This window comes from Bombus affinis, chromosome 6 (genome assembly GCF_024516045.1).
Source record: "Bombus affinis isolate iyBomAffi1 chromosome 6, iyBomAffi1.2, whole genome shotgun sequence".
NCBI classification, from domain to species: Eukaryota; Metazoa; Arthropoda; class Insecta; order Hymenoptera; family Apidae; genus Bombus; species Bombus affinis.
Window position 1 is genome coordinate 16,109,513 of NC_066349.1, and position 20,654 is coordinate 16,130,166.

Sequence of the window (20,654 nt, forward strand, 5' to 3'; positions counted from 1 at the left end):
GTATAGAGAAAAAGAAACGAGGAAAGAGACGCGCGAGATACATATCGAGTATTTTACAGCTCGTGCTAGATTTTATATTTAGGAAGCCACCGTGTAACCTTAGAACTACTGAATTAGGTTAGAACGAAAATACTGGCACCCACACGCTCGCCACTCTCGCGTCTCCCCGCGTTACGCGTTCTGCGTTTAACGGCAAAACTGACAATTTTTCGATGCAGTTTCACGCAACCTGTTACGCTGGCCCAAACGATTCTCGTTATAAACGTCGCACCAGGTACTCGACGAACCGCGAGTAACCGGTAAAACGCAAGTAACGAGCTTTCTAAATACGATTTTCCTACAAACGCTTCGTTACGAAGTGGCAAGGAAATATCGAAAGAAAACCGAGATACACGTCCAACGCGAATTTCCGTCCCACAGAATATCAATATTGAGTCGTAGAACGCTTCGTTCGTCGCGACAGTTACAGCGAATAATTCGCGAGAGGTCGAAACATGGAAATTGTACGAAAAGCGCGCGCCTCGTTTTTCCTACGATAGATTTTCTTATAACTTTACAACGAAGTCGTCCGTGGCGAAATTTTACAGACGCGACGTACCTTCTTTATTTTCGCTCGCAGATCGAATAGCGAAAGCCTGTAACCGATCGAAATGAAAGGTAAGCTTGCTCGAGTAGAAAATGCTGGCATCTTTTTTTTTAGATCCGTGGCATGTGCGTGGCTTTTAGAATCGCGTTACGATCCGAAAGCTTCTCCTAAAATATACAGAAGCGAGACGAATCGGACGCGATACGAACAAACGTATTTTTTCGAGGACCGAAAACGCGAAGGTCGCCGACAAATTCGACCCGAATAAATAGATCACGCTTACCAGTTCGCTAGGAATCGGAGGACATCCGTTCGGAGGCATCGTTTCGCGTATTTATACGTCACCGGACGATTAACGGAAATATCCCAACGACGGAATACGAAAATATTTTTGGGAATATTTATCGCGATTCCAGTTGCCACGTATATATAGAGATCGATATTTACGGAACGTCGCGGTTGACATAGAAAAAGCGACAGCGATGTTGGAAGCGATATCGCTGCGTTCGGAGGAAATCGATGTAAATGAGAACGCGGTATCGGCCGTTTGACTTAAGCGATGCTTGACGCGAGGAGAAAAGTGGACGCGCGCGTACAGCCATAAAAGGCATTCGCAAAAAGGGTTGAAGCCAGGATGTAGTTGTCGAATATAAAACTAGTTCTGCCCACGTAATTACGAATCGATCGCGGCGTTGATAACCAAATGAGAACGCGCCACCACGCTGCGACGGGTTCTCTTAATTAAAAATGACGAAGCGAAATTTTCGTGGCAGCCAGCAAAGATAAATACGCGTAAGTACGTGCCAATGGCATCGATCACGCAGTTCGTAAATGACCCTGCCAACGGTGCCAACCGGTCGCTCGTTACTCTCCGTTCGAGGAACAACGTTTTACCTATGCAAACTGAGCGTTCGCGTTGAAAAAAGAGCTGCAATTAGAGGCGGTATCGCGAGCAAACCGAGACTACCGTGCCATTAATCAAAACAAGACAGGAACGATTTAAGAAGCTGCGCTTGGCTCGCAACGTCGCGTTCACCTCGCTTCGAGCATCCTCCTCGATGTCTTATCCTTCCGAGCGCGGCCGGATTTAAATAAATTTCAATACCGTCGGCCGCGAGTAACCATCTCGTCGTGCAACTTTTACTTTTACAACGAAACTGCTTAATATTTATCCGTTTGATCGATTGCCAGCTTTTTCGAATCACCGCGTACGGAGGCAAGCTATACGCGCCAGTTGCGCGATTTACCATTCCGTCCGATCGTATCACGTAAATACCGATAACGGTTCCTTCTTTCTTTAACGTTAACGAACGTGAAAAACGAACGTAAGAAACGCCAGATATTTTTAAACGCTAACGGTAACTTTGCGTATTATTTCGTCCGATATATAGCCGTTTCTTTACTCTCATTGTCAGGTTTCGCGGTTTCAAATTCCGTTTTAACGCTTTGACTGCCACGCCGAAATCGCACGTTTCTTCCTTCGCCACTCGTCCACACCATCCTGTTCTCACCTAACGTTACAATTTCATTTGCGACACTGCTCGTTACTACCGTTGCAGTTGGTCTATGTTTCGTCTCTCCGATCCACCTGTGGAAGGATAAGTAGCGAACGCCGAAAGCCCAGCACTAACCGAGTTTTACTTTTGTTCGAACGAATTTTGTTTCTATTACCGGGTGAACGTGTAACTAGCAGCGTGTCGCAAGTTTCACGAGGATCTAGTACGCGGATTTAACGGTTGGTTAAAGAATTAGAAATTCCGTTAAATCGATGTTTTCAAGCATCTTCGAGATTCAAAGTCAAACTTTATTCGTTATATACTCTGTTGCAGAATTCTGTTAAGAACGATGGTAATATACGATAGGAATTTGTTGCTGGAAATATTCCTGGAATATATTTCTTAACACCTTGACTGCCACGCCGAAATCACACGTTTCGCTGAGAACGCCACGGAAGTATTTTTATCATTCGAAGCGTATCATGGCAAAATAATAATAAATTGACGATGTAAGATAACGTTCTTCCTCGATGGACCGTTTATCTTATTGGTGATCACGGGTGACCACCGTGGCGGCTTGGTAACAGTTGATAGCGACATATTGTAACAAGGCTTCGTTTATTTCAACAAACCGTTCGCATTCGTTATTTCGTCGTAGGCAAAACGTGCGGAATATATCGTTGAAACGCGTAGAAGATATTAGTAAACAGTATTACGATTATTTTTACGATTTCGACGAAACATTCGGCTGAAATGGTAGAGGTAAAAAGAATTACGTTTGCGATAAACCAACGGTAGTGGTAGATCGCAACGGAGGAAAATGTGCCGTAGATTTATCGGATCGAACGATAGCGTATTCCACACCGCATAGAAGAACCCTCGAGTGGTATATAAAATTAGCTTTAGAGTTATTGTTAAATGCATCGATTTCAAACGCGACGATACTCTATAAACGAGCAACAAAAACAAAAATCAAGGTATCGGATTTTAGAATGGCACTCGCGATGCACCTTACACAGTGCCATTCACCGGAACCGTGAAATATTCTTATTCGACAAAGATCGCGACACGAAACGCGGAAGAAAGAAGGGCAAACGTATCTGGCAGGAAAATTTTGCAGAGAGTGGTGTGAAAAAAATGTTAAACAGTTGGGATCAAAAATTGCTAAGAATCTGACCAAAAAGGTGACCACCTATCGTCCAGATTGCATCGATGTGCCACATTTATGTTTCAAGTGTTTTAACACAGTGCACCGTCAGATGCAAGATTTGTTCTCATTTTTTTTATCGATGTTCTAATAAAAACGTTTAATCGTTCGATGGGACACTTTTCGTTTCAAAGTATCTTCTATTTATCGGTTATATTCAAAATGCCCTATCTGTCGATTTTCATACAATTTTTACAATTGTAAAAAATTCAATCGCACAGGTCACCAATGACCACCGTGGCGTTACAGGAGAAACCGTGGTCGGTCAAGTGGCAGTCAAAGTGTTAAACAATAAATACCCGTAGCTCGTATAATTCGGATTATTAATCGTTTCAAGGGAATTCGAAGAGAGGCAAAAAAGAAAAGGTCTTTTGCTTCCTTTTTTACGACTCTTGTACCGATCAGCCAAATTTACATTCTCCGTTTTAATCCAACCGACGTGTGCGGATCTTTCTTAAAAATATCTCGTTGCCACTCGTGTTCCCTTCCACGGACCGTGCATTATTTCATCGTAACCTTGCCTAGCAGAATTTCGCCTTACTTCGCCAACCGATCGACCATTGACTAACGAGCCTCGCAACGAGTTCGCCCACCCGTGGCCGATACGTCGTTGTTCGATATCCCTAGCGATTAAACAAGTATGTACACAGCATTGTTACGCGACGGAATTTAGAAAAGGCGACGTCGAACCACGCAACGCTACGCGCTCTTTCTTCTCGTTTCTTTCTCTCTCGTGAAAACGCGAGCCGCGATGACGAAACGCCTCGTTGTCTCGCGTCGATCCGTAAACTCGCCTATTCTATTTCTACGACGATTGCTATATACCTGTTTGAGATATATTTTTGGTTCCTCTGACTCGTCTAGGGGCATGGTACGCGGACTAAACGGTCGGTGTATCGCATCGAGCGACGATGGATCGGCTTGTAAACGTAAGACGGTGCTTGAAGGGAAAAATCTCGTCCGGACATTGTCCTTACCGGCGAAACGAAAAATCTTCCAGCAGATATATCAGCCGCAGCTCGCGCTTTTCCCGCGAAACTAAACTCGAGCGATAAACTAAACGTACGAGGGCTACTTTAGAAAATTCGACTGGCAAATTCGAAGCAATTGGCGTACGTTATCGATTAAAGAAATTTACAGAGATATGATTCGATGAAATATCGTTGGGATATTGTTTGGCCGGAAGCGATCGATTTATACGACGAATTAAAACGGTTTATCGACTGTGACAGAGACGCGTGTCAGAAAACGGTAGAAAATGGCAGATAAATGGCAAGAGTCTCGTAGACGCGTGATATCCTTACAACCAAAAGAAAATACGTCGACTCTTGGACAGCCTACGCCGCGAATACCTGTTGCTAAAAATCTACGCTGCCGAGATGCCAGCCTCTCCCAAAAAGGGCGTTTAATCTCCGCATCGATTTGCATACCCCACGTTCATCGAACTTTCTCGTTCCCACAATGGCCATTAATCACTTAACCCGGTGCCGCTACACCTGAATCAGCTCGTACAAAGAGTGAAAATATCGCGTGGAAGCGACCGTCGGGATTTCACAATGACACGGTCCTTTGTTACGCATCGTACGCAGCGTGCTTTACGTTCTGGCACGGACGTACGTCTTAATTAATCGAGAGATCGTTCGGCCGGATAACCGACGCTCTTACGCACGTACATTCGACGAAGAAACGATCGATCGTAAGAATTCGAAAACCACTGGACGGGAGAAAGTTTCATCGATGCGACTAACGGCGTGCTCGATGGAGGAAAACCGAGAGAAGGCGAGACGAAGTAAAACGATAGAGTCGAACGAACGTTACGTTTGAGGGGCGACCACCGTGATCGTTTCAAGGTCGTAAAACCGAGCACACGCGTGGAAAAAGAATGTTGGTGGGAATCGGGTTTGATCGGAACCCATCAGCCGTACCTGTTCTCTTAATTTCGAACAGCCACCGGTCATTATCGTCTTACGTTTTTTATATTATTAACGCATTAACGGTTGTTTCCTCGTACAATCGCTTTTCCTGCCCGACTTTCTACGGAAAAATATGAAAATACGCGACCCAGTACCGCGCTATCTGTGGAACGACGCGTTCGGCCAAGTCTGTACATCACCGCGATATCATCCGTAAGACACATCCTCTACAACGTACAGACGCGCTATATTTTTATAATCGTCAGGATTTTCAGACCTCTTCGAATCTCCGCGACATTCGTTTGCCTTATCTTATCAGCGTAGGATCTTTACTGTAATTAGTTTATTTACAACAAATGAATTAAACAGACGTTGATTAGACAGGAAACCATGGTTGTTTAACGCGAACTAATCGCAATAACGTATTACAATTAAGACAACTAATTACGTCACCAGGGATCTGTGACAACGACCATACCCAAATCCACGTCGTTCCATACCACCTGACAATGAACCGTTAGGCTTTGACCCGACCTTTGCGCATGGCTCGACATTGCATTTTCCCCATTACGTGGGGCAATCAGGATCCTCTCTTTGCTCATCAACACCCACAAACGCAACATGTAAAAACTGCAAGCATTCGACCACGAGACTAGTCTCGTGTACAGTTTGACTATGGTTTGAACAACTACTTTAACTTCGTTGCTTCATTGTAATATCGTACTTAATCATTTTGGCGAATAAAAGCCTAGAAAATTATAAAAGCACGGTGGAGTTAAGTTATTGCTCAGCTACTCCTTTTTTATCGTTAATTTTACGTGACACTGGCAACACTCTCCCGACAACGCAACTCGCACTCTCTGACTTCTCAACTCACAACGACTGTTAATTCGTTTTTGTCCCTTAGCAACCCCTTGTCTTTTGTCTTAGCCCAACCACGCACATTTTCCGCAACCACTTATTTATAATCAGCCCGACACTTCCCAGGACCCCGTCAACGACGTTACATTAGGTTGTCCGAAAAGTTTCTTTCGTTTTATAAGGTGATAATTGACGTACAACAATTTCTGTTATACATTATTGTATTGAATTAGCTATGAGCCATTTCGTTCTATTTCTATCGTAGTATCGTGGTTGGGGGCCTGGGGGGTGTCGTGCGGATTGTAAACAAGCGGTTGCTGAGCACGTGCGTAGCGAGGCTAAGACAAGGGGTTGCTAGGGGATGATAAACGAATTAACTGCAGTATGAATTGAGAAGTCAGAGAGCCGAGATAGTGTTGTTGGCGTTGTTAAGAGAAAATTGCGTTGACGAGAATTGTTAATTAATTGTCTAGTTGTCTTAATTATAATACGTTGTTAAGATTGGTTCGTATTAAATATCCATTGTTTTCTGTTTATTTAACATCCGTTTAATCCATTTATTATTAATAAACTAATCATAATAGTTTACGATACTACGCTATTATTACGTTCGCGCATAATTCAATAAACTAATATAAAACAAAAAACATTGCGCGTCTATCGTTTCCTTATAAACAGAAACATTTCAGAATCATAGAAAGAAACATTTCGGACTAATATAACGCTTTCTTCTTCTATTCTTTCCTTCTTTTTCATTTACGTATCAACAGGTTTGCTTAATGACGATAATGATACTAATAATAAAAATAGCAATGAAATTACACGCGTTTCTTCTTTCGAACGATCGAAACTGAGATTGCAGATTATATTTCCAACATTTCCCTGGCAGTTGAAACGCGTTCGCAGCTGACGTAACTCGAGGACTCGCGTTTTCGATGGAACAACGAAAGACCGCGACAACAACAACGCCGGAGGTCGCCGCCACTGCGTCCGTCTCCGAAACACCAAACGATTCGAAGCGCCGGAGTCGATGTCTTTCGTCGAACGATCTTCCGGGTAGCTTTCGTACTATGGCGCGTTATTAAATAAAGCCAGCCGGTTTGTAAATCACCGGGTGTCGTCTGACCGCGGGGTTCGAAGAAACGTCGCGTAGGAGTGAACGTTACACGACCAATAAACGATTATTAATCGTTACGCGTACGCAAACGACCGGCAGATCGACGAGAAAAAATATTAGCAACGGCGATCGTGGGTGAAACGCGACAAAAGTCGTCGGTTTCCGGTTCTGTCGGCTGGTCGACGCACAGAATCGCCTCGATGGCCAAGAAAACGAGGAAATATTCATGAAGCGATTGTTGCAACGCGTTATTAAACGAATATAATTGCCGCGTGAATCACGCCACGCCGTCATGGTACGAAGCGCGAGAACCTTGGGCGCGAGAAGCAAATGAAACGAGACTGCAAATCGGAAAATCTTTTTACGGTATAGTCTACCTCGTAAAATTTCATCCGACGCTTTTATCGACCAACGTAATTAACCAGTTAACGAGGCAGAGACGGACGACGATTCCCAACGAACCGCTTTACTCGCGCTAGTTAACACTGGAACTACCGCACCGGACAAATCGAATGGTTTCACGATTTTAGTTTAAAATTCCTACTTCGCGTTACATTTTTTTCATTTACAATTTTTACTGCGTATCATTCGATATGATAGCAGTCATCGGGAAAATTGCAGATCGATCGCTGCATCGCTGGATGCTAATACTAAAAATACCATAAAATACACCAGTCAAATTAACCGGTTTTACAATTTTATTTTAAAATTCCTACTTCGTGTTACATTTTTTCCTGCAATGATGTAATGACTTTCGCAATGATAACTGATAGAATGATATAATGAATTTTATTTTGTTTTTTACGTATTTAAACTGAAAATAATTTTGCATCAAAGCTACTTATACCGATACCGGTCAAAATGATTGGTACTTGCGAAAGCGTAAAGGAATCCTGCGATCCGTTTATCGAACCCCGATTAACCAGTTTCCTCGTTTTCTACAATTTGCCACGCGTTTTCAAAATTTTTACCGCGTATCATTCGATACGACGATATCAGGAAAATTCCGGATCGATCGCTACATCGCTAGATGCTAATACTAAAAATACCATAAAATACACCAGTCAAATTAACTGGTTTTACAATTTTATTTTAAAATTCCTACTTCCTGTTACATCTTTTCCTGCAATGATGTAATGACTTTCGCAATGATAACTAAAAGAATAATATAATGGATTTTATTCCGTTTTTTACGTATTCAAACTGAAAATAATTTTGCATACGTTTGCAACTGTTCTCCAGTGTTTTCCTGAGATGTATCTACCTGCTATTAAGTTCGCTAGCAACGTTGATGCAAGATGTTCATAAACAGATGGCGACTATTCTAGGATCCTCTGCTTTTCGCTTTATACATTGACTGAAACTTTGATAGCATAATTTCCCGGGATATCGAAGTTCCTCGGCGGATAAATTTATGCAGCTTTCGAAGAGTTAAAGGTCTTTCAAGACTGTATTTCGCGATAGCAAATGTTCCATTTTATCGATTAACAGCAATGGTGGAATAATAATGGTTTAAGTAGCATCGGTATAGGAAAATTAAATTTTTTGTAAAATTTCACGAACGATATCTACGAGAAAATTTGGCAAATGACATTTATGGGAATTTAAAAATATTCGGTCTTCCGAGACTGACGTCTGAGGCAGCAGTGGAAAATTTATTTGATCAATTAGCGATAATGGTATTAGGTTGTCGGGAAAGTGTCCTTCTTTTACAGACACGTCCTTTACAACTTCGCATCTTTATACAAACGTGAAACCTAATCTACCGGACGTTGTGATCTTTATTTTGATAGAACAAAATGGACCATTGGTAATTCGACAAAAATAATATAAAATAAGAAATGTCGTGCATCCATTATTTCTTTATAAAAGGAAAGAAACTTTTCGGACGACCTAATAAACAGCGACAGGAATGACGAAAGGAAATTTGTCAAAGCCGAATACGTCGACCAGGTTTGCGAATCCTCGAGAATAAAGTAATCGCGATCGCGATGAAATTCCTAGAAACGAGAACAGATAATTGCCACGTATTAATATGAATATTAAAGATCACGCATTTCAACGTGTAAACCTGAATTACAAAGACACGTACAGGTACGTGCACAATTCAAACGCGTGTAACTTAATTCCTACATATATTTTCGCGTGTACGTACACAAACGAGATTCGCGTATTTGCGTTTGAATTCCTGCAATTACATAAACACGCGGATACTCGAGTGTCGGAACGCGCGTACCAGTTTAATTGGCCGAACGAGACAAAAGTTTTGCCAGCTGCAGGTACCGACGACGAGTCTTCGACAGAGTTTCTTCTAACAAACGCGTTCGGTTCGCGCAAAAATTCATTCCAAAAGCTGAGGATTTTATCTCGAGACTAACGCCGATATCTATGTAATATCAAAAAAGAGGGGGGTATACGCTTGGTCTATCGTATATTTAAGTTCGAGTTTCTCGGGATAGTATAAGTTGTAAATTTAAGGTATAAACTAAAGATCGTAAGAGTGCTGGGAAAGAGAGAAGGAGAGAGAGAGTGTAAGTAAGAGCGTATGCCTTGGTGACGTCAAAGCTAAACGAGTAAAAGAGTGGGAGAAGGATGCTAGGGTTGAGGGTCGGCATTTTTTGACCCGAGAAGACGGAAGTTGAGAGCCGAGTGTCGGAATAAGACGTACGAAGATATCGTAATCAATTTTTTAATATTGGGTATCGCTTGTTAAAACAAAACTAAACTTAACTTCGAATAAAACATCCTTTCTTGTCCTTGCTCTAGACTATTTAGATACTACATCTATACAAATGTGACAAACACCTCCGTAGCCTAAAAGCATGGAACAAAGCTGTTTTTGCCGGAGAATTAATAATTACACGACACGAGGGTAGACATCATAAAGCAACGGGGAGGCAAGAAAAGGAATAAATACGAGTTAACTCGATTCGTTGGCCGGCCATATACGGACAAAACGACCGAACGAATTATCAGTGGCTAACGACGCGGGATCGAGCCTTTAAAAAGGCGACCGGCCGACTACTCTTCCCATTGAGAGGAAGCCAGCCAGACCTCGTTCGTCTGGTTCGCTGCTTCTTCTTCGCCTTCATTCATCAAACATCGTATTCCAGCAGCAGCGCATCGTCAACCCGGACATTATTCAGCCGCGTTTTTCGAAGATAATAGCTGCCTCTACAAATAAGATCGTCGAACGAGAAACGTCCGGCAACTCGAGGTGCCTCGTACATTCCTAGAAGAGAACACCGACGCCGAGCGAACCTCGTAAACATTCCTCGTTTCTTTCGAGCTACTTCAAAGCGTATACCATGGAAAGAAGTTTGCCGTGTGCCAGGGAAACGCGGATTCGTCTTTGGGAATTGTGTCTCGTCGTCGCGACAAGTTGCAGGAGTATCGGAGGAAAAGGAGGAAAAATTGTTCACGCTCCGTTTCGATTCGCGAGGGCGATATAGTTTAAGCTTATCGTTCGAAGGACGCGCGGAGGACACGAAACGAATGAAGTTGAAGGAAGGAAAAAAATTATTAGACCGAGGACTTTTGTGCAAAAGCGTATTTGTTTGCAAACGATCGCGTCTAAGCAGAGTTTCTTTCGTCTCGTAAATATTTCTCGTAGATATTTTGTAGATCTTCGTACGTTACGCACGAATGCTGTGCATTTTTGCACTTATTTCCTAGGAATGCGTAAAATTCGACGGTTTGAAAATCATGAAAATTTAAATGTTCGCTTGTTCGAATACCGAATGAATGCTTTTCGAAAACGGTTAACACTGGAACTACCACACCAGTCAAATCGGTGGTTTTACAATTTTATTTTAAAATTCCTACTTCGTGTTATATTTTTTCCGCAATGACGCGACGACTTTCGCAAGGATAACTAAAAAAATAATATAACGAATTTTATTTTGTTTTTTATGTATTCAAACTGGAAATAATTTTGCATCAAAGCTACCTACACCGATGCCAGTCAAAATGATTGGTACTTGTAAAAGTGTAAAAGGGTGCTGCGATCCGTTTATCGAACCCCGATTAACCAGTTTCCTCGTTTTCTACAACTTGCCACGCGTTTTTTAAATTTCTACCGCGTATCATTCGATATGACGATATCAGATATCGGGAAAATTCCGGATCGATCGCTAAATCGCTGGATGCTGACGCTAGAAATACCACAGCAGTGAAAATGACTGGTTTTACAATTCTATAAATTTGTCAACACTCTTTTGGGGATTATGGTCCCAGATGGATTAACAATACCAAAAATGTACTACATAACATGGAATTGCTTCTGTAAGAAAGTAATAAATCAATAACTATAAAAATATTCTATTATCAGGTATTTTTTCAAGATCAGTCATTTTCACTGGTTTTGGTAAAAATATCTTCCTGTTAACTATCGGTAGTTCTAGTGTTAATAAACGATATATTAATGTAGTATCGCAAATTATTATGATTAGTTTATTAATGATAAATGGATTGAACAGATGTTGATTAAACAGAAAACAATGATTATTAAACGTGAACTAATTGCAACAAACGTATAATAATTAAAACAACTAGACAATTAATTAACGATTCTCGTCAACGCAATTCTCTCCCTTAACAACCCCTTACAACTCTATCTCGACAACGCAATCCGCACTCTCTGGCTTCTCAACTCATACTGCTGTTAATTCGTTGATCGTCCCCTAGCAACCCCTTGTCTTTTGTCTTAGACAAAATGGTCATAGACCACTCGGTGTCTATGCGAAGCGATAGGATGGTGACGCCGCATTTAACCTGGCGATTGTCACGACCGGCACCCTTCAAATCCGATGGACCGATGATGAAGATAAAGATGCGACGGCCTTGGCGACGATGCATATCGCCTAATCAGTCATCGATATCCCCACGGTCCTTCCACCGAATGTTCTAGAAGAAGGGGTGCGTGGCAACGGTCGCGTACGCCTACAACGTAGTGGAGATATCGAGGGGTGACAAAGAAAAAAAGGAACAGATCCCACCGAAAGTCAAATTGTAAGAGCTTCGGTCTTGGAAAGTCACGGCTGGAGCTCAGAACGAAATCGCAGTCGGTGTAAACTCAGAGTTCAAGAAATAAACTCTCTTCTGTATTTTTCTACGTGTTATTATTTTCTCCTCGTCTGAGCTACCCGTCTTTTATTTTACGTGACACGATCGTCGAAAGAGACGGAACAGGATTGTCGAAAAGCTCGGTGTAATAACGGCGGTTCGCGTAAAAACGCTAAGAAGCTGGTGAAAATCGTAAATAAGAAGAGAAGCTGGAAGACGATGGATGGCCGCTGGCAAAAACAAAGGAATTTATACGCAAGATATCGTGGCTTCTTGCCGCTATAATCGTAAATAGAGGTTTATACGTTTGCAGCGATGCATAGATGCCCGAGCACGCCGGTAATCTGAGAAAAGCTGGATAACGAAGCGCATGGCGAATAAGATTTTATTGGATCGTTAAAGAGAATGGCGATTGGCGACAATTTGCCCCGTTTAATCCGCACGATCCATAACTTTCTCTTTAAATCGAACGATAGTAACACGCGCCATCCATCGCAAATCTCTCCGACTTGTTCATGGTGCCGTGATAACGTTTCCAGCTATTTCGCGCGTTCTTTCCTTTATATATCCATAGCACCGTAGTGCAGGCTTTGCTTATTTCCAAGAAGCCGAAAGTCGCAGCTTTCCGCGAGTTACGACGTCGCTTTTCGATTAACGCCGGATGCGAAACGTTCGCGTGAAAATTCACGTCCGCCCGACGACGAATATCAAAGTTGCAGAAACGCTTTCCCCAAACGCTTTTCCAGCGGATCGAGCCGCGCACCAGCCACTTTTCCACGAAACCAGAGTTTACGACGCAGTCGGACTTTAAACGTCGAAACGTTCGTATCGCGCGAACCATCGTTCACCGTACATCGTTCAACGCGTTTCCAATAAGAAACCATCGCGCCGACGTTGCACGGCCAATCGTCTGTAATTCCACCCACGTGCCTGCGTCTGTCCTACGGTCCATTCATCAAACCGCACGAGTACTTAAGTTTCGCTCGTAACCGGGGAAAGATAGACGCGGTTGCGTCTCCGCGCGACGTGCAAACGATCCTATATGAATACGTACGTGGCCGCACATAAGCAGCCCTTATCCCATATAAGACGAGCCTGGCAGCAGTCGAGAAGGAAAACTCGAGATAGCAGCTCGATATAAAACGATCCGGCCCAGCGTTTATTTATCGCTGCCGCGGAGTATGCGTTCTACAGAGCGATTCCAACGAAATCGACCAACACCGATTACCGTTCGTGGTTTACGAGATACGAAACGAGAAGGAAACGTCGCGAAAAGAACGAGTCGTGCCACGCGGCGTCCAAAGAGAAACGATTCGTATCGTAATCCGAGTTCGCGTAATCCACGGACAACCTATCGATCGTTTCTCCATCGTCGCGGACAATACGAGTTTGCGTTTACACGAGCAAGTTGGACGCGAAATGAAATAATGTTTTCAAAGTTTCGTCGAGACGTAATCGTCTTTTGTATTCGATAAAGTAGATGATCGGAGATGAATCGCGAACCACTAACCTTCTGCTTCTTTTGGAATATCGGAAAGACGAGAAAATCGAACGCCTTCTATGAATCACTGTGTACGAGCGCGGTAACGCGCACACATTCGCACCTTTATCTTTAGCGTCACGAGCACGATGATTTTATCCGGCTTGCACGATCGAGCCTTGATTTACGAGTTCCTGCCTCTCGATTGTTACTGGTGAGGAACTTGGCCTGTCACGCGATTATGTATTTCTACGGGAAAGCTGCTGTTAAACGATATCGATCCGTGACAAAGGTCGCACCGTGGTCGATCCGCTGATTCTCGTCGGTGAGTATTAATTTGCATTCTGCGAAACTTGTCTCGATCGCGACGTAAAAACGCAGTCAGATAATTGGAACGCTTTATTGCAAAAGTCCGTGACCCGAATGATAATCGAGCATAGAATAGGTTACTCTGGTTTCTCACGACGATCGTTTTATTCCTAACGCCCCCGATTTACGCTCAATCGCGCTCCAAGGATGAAGCGTCTAATCCGCATGCATCGCCGTTCCGAGCGTCGATCGGCGCGCTAGATCGTTGCACCGAGTAGAAAGCGATAATTTACGCCGAGCGACTGTTCAAACGGAGAAGAAAGCTATCGGTTAAACCATTTGCATCGTGGCCCTACTTAAGGAGCCGTTTGAAGGCATCAGTAAGACGCAGTAAATGACATCCGAATTCTTCATGGAGTTTATCGAAAATGTACTGTCCAAAACGATTGGCAGACGATGTTACCTCGCAAACGTCGCATCCTACGTTCTTTATAACAGAGGGAAAAAGTAGAAATCATTTATTTAAAAAAGATTATTTAGATTAAAATGGAAATTAAACGATATTGTTTCTCGTGGAATTCTTTAAAATGGTCGATACGTAATGGCACATCGGAAATATGGCATTTAAAGAACGTTCCTCTTCGAGTACGTTCAGATAAGCGTGCGACGCATCGCTTTAGTTTACATCGTAAAATTTGGATATTTTTTAAATTTGAATTTGTTAAGTTTCCTTAGGATCGACGGTACTTACTCATAGTGGCGGTTGAAAAGATTTTCACAACGAAAGTAAGGCTTGTTTAGAAAATAATAAACCGATATAGGCGAGATGCCGACAAACGGGTCAAACGCGATCTCTCGCATCTGAAAAGTACTTTGCGACTGAAATAAAAAGCAGTCGCAGCGCGCGTAACAATCCGTGCTTGGATGCGAATGAATTAAGAATCGCGTTTAAGAAACACGATCAAACGTTTTCAGCTAGCAACGAGGCAAAGCGAAACAACGTGTACGTCCGCTTTTCGTTCGTGCCACGAGTTTTCGAAACTCGCAGCGAAAGAACGTACACCGAGTACGCTCCGATCGAGTCTGATCTCGCGTTGCGATCTCACGAGGCAACTAGGCGAACGACTTCAATTTCAAAAAGATAGAGGCGCGCCGGACGATCGAGGCCGTAGATCGCAGGAACGTGTCATTTACGAACGCGATCGCTGCAACTTGCACGCGTTAGCCCCAATAACGATCAGGTATCGAGCAAACGATAGATAATTGGCGAGATGGAGTATCGAAAAATGGGAAAAGAAAGGTAAAAGTCCGAAGGTAGAAGGTATGCGCGTCGATTAATTTACGCGTTGGTATCTTGGCCATGATCGAGATCCAGAGAGTAAGGTAAATCTGGAGTGAACGCGAGGAAGCTGATGCAACGCGCTGCTGAAACGCATTGTTCGCGGGAGGAACGCGCGCGCGTAACATCGACGCTCGGCCCCGCGATAGAAACAAAAGTAGAAGGCGGAGGCAAGCGGGGCGGCGCGGCGTGTATACGAGGAAAGCCGACCGACCACATGAATGAAGCTTCCATTCATGCGTGCCTCTAACCCCTTCCTACAACCCCCTCGCACCGTCTATGGGATCTTGTCGGCTACCGACGACACGACTATGCGACATACGCACGAACCTACATACACAGAAACACGTTGGAAGCGCACACGCGCGCAAAACGAAGCGCCGCGGCACACGTGATCGCCATTGTTGATCGCGAGGAAGAACCGGCAGCGCCAGCCAGCCGCGTTATTCCCGGCTTTTTTGCGATAACCGGCACACTGATAGCATACTCGTTCCCGTCTAAGTGGTACCCTCCAGAGTCTCTATACCGGCACCAAGCTCATTCATTCGTTCGGTCACGTAACCGAGATTAGGTGTGTTTAGCGCCGATGTTTTCAACGGCCAGCGTCCACCCTTCGACCACTAACGAACGGTACGCTTTCCACCATCTCCGCTCCGCCGTGAATTACGGGTCAGTGCAGGTGTTTTTTGCCAAGTTCGCGTGGACCATGTGTCTCGTTTTGGGCTTGCCAAACATGGTTGCGGAGTATGCTGTTGAGACAGGTTCGTTTGGTGCCTTCATTCACTTGTTTACGACGAAGGCAGAGTAAAAAGTTCCAAGAACATGCTCTCTTCCCCTCGATCTATGGTACATCGGAGATAACGTCCAAGAGTCGATTCCTCGCACGAAAAGCATCCTAAACACATTGGCGTCGCTTGCTTTATTCCGAGCTGCGCGATTCCTTCCACCGGAGAATCCGTCGTGCGAGAAGAAACCTCAGCGACTAGGCAAACTCGATAAACGATCCTCCGTTTGCTCGTTCGTTTTCGCTAAAATGTCACGCTGACCTATCTATCTTTGCTGGTAACGCGCTTTGCGCTTTCGTATTCGCTCGAGGGACATCGGGTGGACCGCAAATGCGTCAGAATAACAAAGAAACGGCGCAGCCAATAAACGAGGATGCAAATGTACGAGAAATATACGAGGAATATAACGAATTAACGCAGTCACTTTGGAACGTACGGAGTAGCTTAACGAGTGGCGACCAACATCGACCAGTTCCTGAGAAGTCGAGGCAGAAGAGCGTACGACTGTTGTCTCATTCATCGGCGACGAGGAAGAAGACTCTTGTCCCATTCATCGTAGTCCCGTCACGCTTGACGGGGACCTAGGTTAGCTGGATTTTAAGCACGCAAGCGGTAAGAACGGAAGAAAACAGCGGCTAGAAGGGACTGGCGGTGCACCGATGGCAGACGAAGAACGCGTTTCTTCTTCCTCGTCGAAAGAGTAACAAGAATGTCATAAGCGGCGGACGAAGAAGAGCCGGTCGATCCGTCTCTTTCTGTTCCGCGTAACGAGCGCCAACCACAATTACAGTACTAATGGAAGTCTGCCCTTTATATGGTAAAATAAAATTACCGCTAATAACGTCGAATTAAAATATCATCGAACAACCGACCCGTGGTATTAACCTTCTTTCTTTCTTTTCTCTTCTTTTCTTTCGTCCTTTCTTTTACTTTTCATCGACGCGGAGAAACGCGACGCGATATTACGTTACGATCGATTTTCTTGCGGAGCTGACCAAGTCGCATTTTGAAAGCAAACAGGGAACGTTGTTTGCGTTTTAACGCTAGAACTACCGCAACGGTCAAATTGACTGGTTCTACGATTTTATTTTTAAATTCCTACTGTGTCTTTTTTCGCAATGTGATGACTTTCGCAACGATAGCTAAAAGAATAATGTAATGAATTTTATTTTGTTCAAACTGTATTCAAACTGAAAATAATTTTGTATCGAGGCTACTCAAAATGACTGGTACTTGTCAAAATATGAAAAGGTGCTGCGATCCGTTTATCGAACCCCGATTAACCAGTTTCCTCGTTTTCTACAACTTGCCACGCGTTTTTAAAATTTTTACATCATTCGATATGACGATATCAGTTATCAGGAAAATTCCCGCTAGATGCTGACGCTAGAAATACCACGCCAGTGAAAATGACTGGTTCTACGATTTTATAAATGTGTCGACCCTCGTTTAGGGATCCTAGATGGATTAATAATACCAAGGATGTACTACATAACATGGAATTGCTTCTGTAAGAAAGTAATAAATCGATAAATACAAAAATATTCTATTATTACGTATCTTTTAAAGTCATTTCGACCGGTCTTGGTAGAAATAGCTTCGCGTTAACTATCGGTAATTCTAGTGTTAAAAATTACATTCCCTCGGTTATACGTCGTAAACCCTGCGTTATTTGTCGCTTTCATTTTATCCAGGTACCGTCAACTTTGTACATCCTTTTGCTACGAGGCTTCTCCAGCGTCTACCATTCTTTCTTTACGCCTAACTTTCCATTTTGTCGTTCAGCAACCTACTAAATGCAAGAAAACGAGCGATTCATTTTCACCGTCTCTCCTACGTATTCCACGTATCGCACTTGCAAATGGCTTACGGAGTGAAATAAATCTTCGCGCGTTCAAATCGATTAGCTACCGACGTTTCGTTCGACCAATCTATCGGTTGCTCTATTCGTTGCTCGCTCCGATTATTCCTTTTCGCGGTTCGATAAAAATTACTATACCTCGAATCAATCGCAATTCGATTTAATTCGAATCAATTACAAAAGCAATATCACTACCATCGAAAGAGTTTCCAGGTTCGTTTCCTCGCGCCTGTTTCGTTTAATCGTACCGCTATCCCCGGCGTAACTGCACCGATCATTTGCAATTTCACACTCGTGAATATTATTACGCTCGTCTCGCGCGCGCCTGTACCACGAACCGACGTTTTCCTCCACCGAGAATAACCGTTTGTAATCGAAAACTATAAAGCAACGTGGAAATTACAGCGATGCGAATAGTCGCGCATAACGCAATCGACGCGTAAAACATAAACATCGCGAATGAAATATCCGGATTCGCGGGTAGATGCGTAGCGGCTCACGAGCTAGACGACAATTCGAATCATGTCGCTGTTTTGCCTCGGAGCATCAACATCCTTAGAACGTGCGTAATGCAATGATAAATAAACTCCGGGTGAAACAATGTCGCCGCTACGTGCAACAAAGCGGAATTTAAATTTTCCGATACTCCCCCGACCTGTATAAGTAAACGAACGCGATCGTAAGGTGACGAGTTTTCCAGTCCCAGTCTCGAGCGATTTAAATGGCGATTTTAATTTTAAGGTGGTGTCCTGAATTAGGATGTTCTAAAACAGCGTTTTCTTTGTGATTTTTTTTTTTTTAAGGGAAAGAAAGAAACGAAGTTATTGAATTTTGAGGTATGGTTTTATATATATTTAAGGAATAAAAAAGAATTTTTTTTAAAGTAAAAAGGAGGATTTCTAAGCCTATTTCATGGACGTGTTGTCGCTGCAGGGCGGGAAAGATCCACCTCGTAATTCTTGACTGAAAGAAAAAACCAAAAAAGGATTAAATTATTATATATCTTTCTTCTGGGTGAACTAAACAACGGCAGAAAAACAGTTTATTTAAATAATTGTTATAGCACCTTAAAGTTTTTTTTTTTAAACTTACCAAAATTTTTAATTTCACGTGTTTCTCTGCCGTTGTTTAGTTACCCGGAAGAAGAATATATAATAATTTAATCCTTTTTTTGTTTCTTATTTCACTCAAGAATTACGAGGTGGATCTTTCCCGCCGATTGAAAACCGCAGCCCGTGAAATATGCTTAGAAATCTGTTATAATTTTTCCTTTTACTTTAAAAGAAATCTTTTGTATTCGTTAAATACATATAAAACCATACCTCAAAATCCAATAACTTCGTCTCTTTCTTTCCATTCCAAAAAGAATCGCAAGAAAATGCTGTTCTAGAACATTCTAATTCAGGACACCCTCTTAATAGACGAATACACAGTCTTAGCGTATCAGTTAGTACATTCTCTGTATCTATTATCTTAAAATATATTTGACTGTTTTCGATATCAAGGTATCTCGTCGTTTAAACCACACGACCAACCATCCTCTACAGATGTTACGTTACAAAGCGAGCGTTTACACGAGCTGTGTAAATGCAGGAAAACTTCTTTTACCGAGGGTACGACAAAGATTTTACAAGGCGGTCCGCGTTCGCCGCTTAAATAAAGATCGTAAATAAAGAAGTTAACTCGTAATAACGCGCGATCATTGAGCAACGCGTAATTTATCAGGGCCAATTACATCGTGGCGTTCCATCCCCACGGACACCTTCCGAGCGGTCGAGTTTCGAAAGCGATCGATTGGACGTAAAGGCCGCAACACCGTACGCGATTTATCGATTTGGATCGCGAGACGTTTGTTGGACCAGGTTCGGGACCAAATCCGACGCTGATTCGGCCTTCCTCGTTAACTCATATTTATACCGGTGATATTTAATTGATCGCGAGGATCTCTCAATGCCATTGTGGTCGCCTTTGAATGGAACATTGCGATCCAGATAAGCCCACGCGGCCAACTCGCCGTATCCCCGCGTCTGCTAAATGCTGGCCGTGTGCGAGTAACAACGATGAAAATGGCTGACCGGCGAGCAACTAGTAGAGTTATTAATCACAAACCGGACGGTGATTATTTCTCTTGGAATAAATACAAGAACGTTAAGAAGGTACTGTTGCGGCGCGGCTAGGTACGGCGGCGGATAACGCGGCTGAGAAACGCGTGTCCGCGATACCGCGCTATACGCACAGCCAGTTTTATCGCGCGTATCTATGAACGAATTAACGATCGAACCAGCGATTTGCCGATTTTCGATCGACGGTGAACTCGGTGGATCGCGAGGCTGATAACGCTTCCACGACCAAAGCATAGCGATTATACGATCGGGTTCTACGACTCGTATAAAATCTGCCGTATAATTTATAGCGTTTACCTTGTTCGTGGAACGTGACAAATATTAATCGATCTAAATTTTTCGCCAGCGTGCAAACTCCTTGACCGGTTTCGACGCGTGAATCTAGAAAGCTGCCGCGGTTTCTCTGCGAATACCGTGATTATCGAAATTCTCGGCGAAGATCGTCATGGAAAAATAGGACAAATGATACAGCCAAATTGGAAACATCTATCGACTAATCGTTCGACGTATCGT

General features: G+C 43.2%; 1 protein-coding gene and 3 long non-coding RNA genes across 6 annotated transcripts in view; 2 read left to right on the top strand and 2 right to left on the bottom strand.

Annotated features, from left to right (window-relative positions):
• The window catches only part of LOC126917423 (uncharacterized), a 43,432-nt gene extending 40,333 nt beyond the window's left edge, over nucleotides 1-3,099 (bottom strand). The window contains exon 1 of the long non-coding RNA XR_007710931.1: nucleotides 2,515-3,099. This is a non-coding gene — a long non-coding RNA (uncharacterized LOC126917423). The remainder of the gene's footprint in view (nucleotides 1-2,514) is intronic.
• Nucleotides 1-20,654, bottom strand: part of LOC126917391 (uncharacterized) — an 88,280-nt gene that overhangs the window by 60,056 nt on the left and 7,570 nt on the right. The gene's annotated exons all lie outside the window — the stretch shown is intronic.
• The window catches only part of LOC126917424 (uncharacterized), a 46,010-nt gene that overhangs the window by 9,004 nt on the left and 16,352 nt on the right, over nucleotides 1-20,654 (top strand). The window lies entirely within an intron of this gene.
• LOC126917432 (uncharacterized) lies at nucleotides 9,739-12,289 on the top strand. The gene is made up of 2 exons (XR_007710943.1): nucleotides 9,739-9,844; nucleotides 9,947-12,289. It is a non-coding gene; the product is annotated as an uncharacterized LOC126917432 (long non-coding RNA).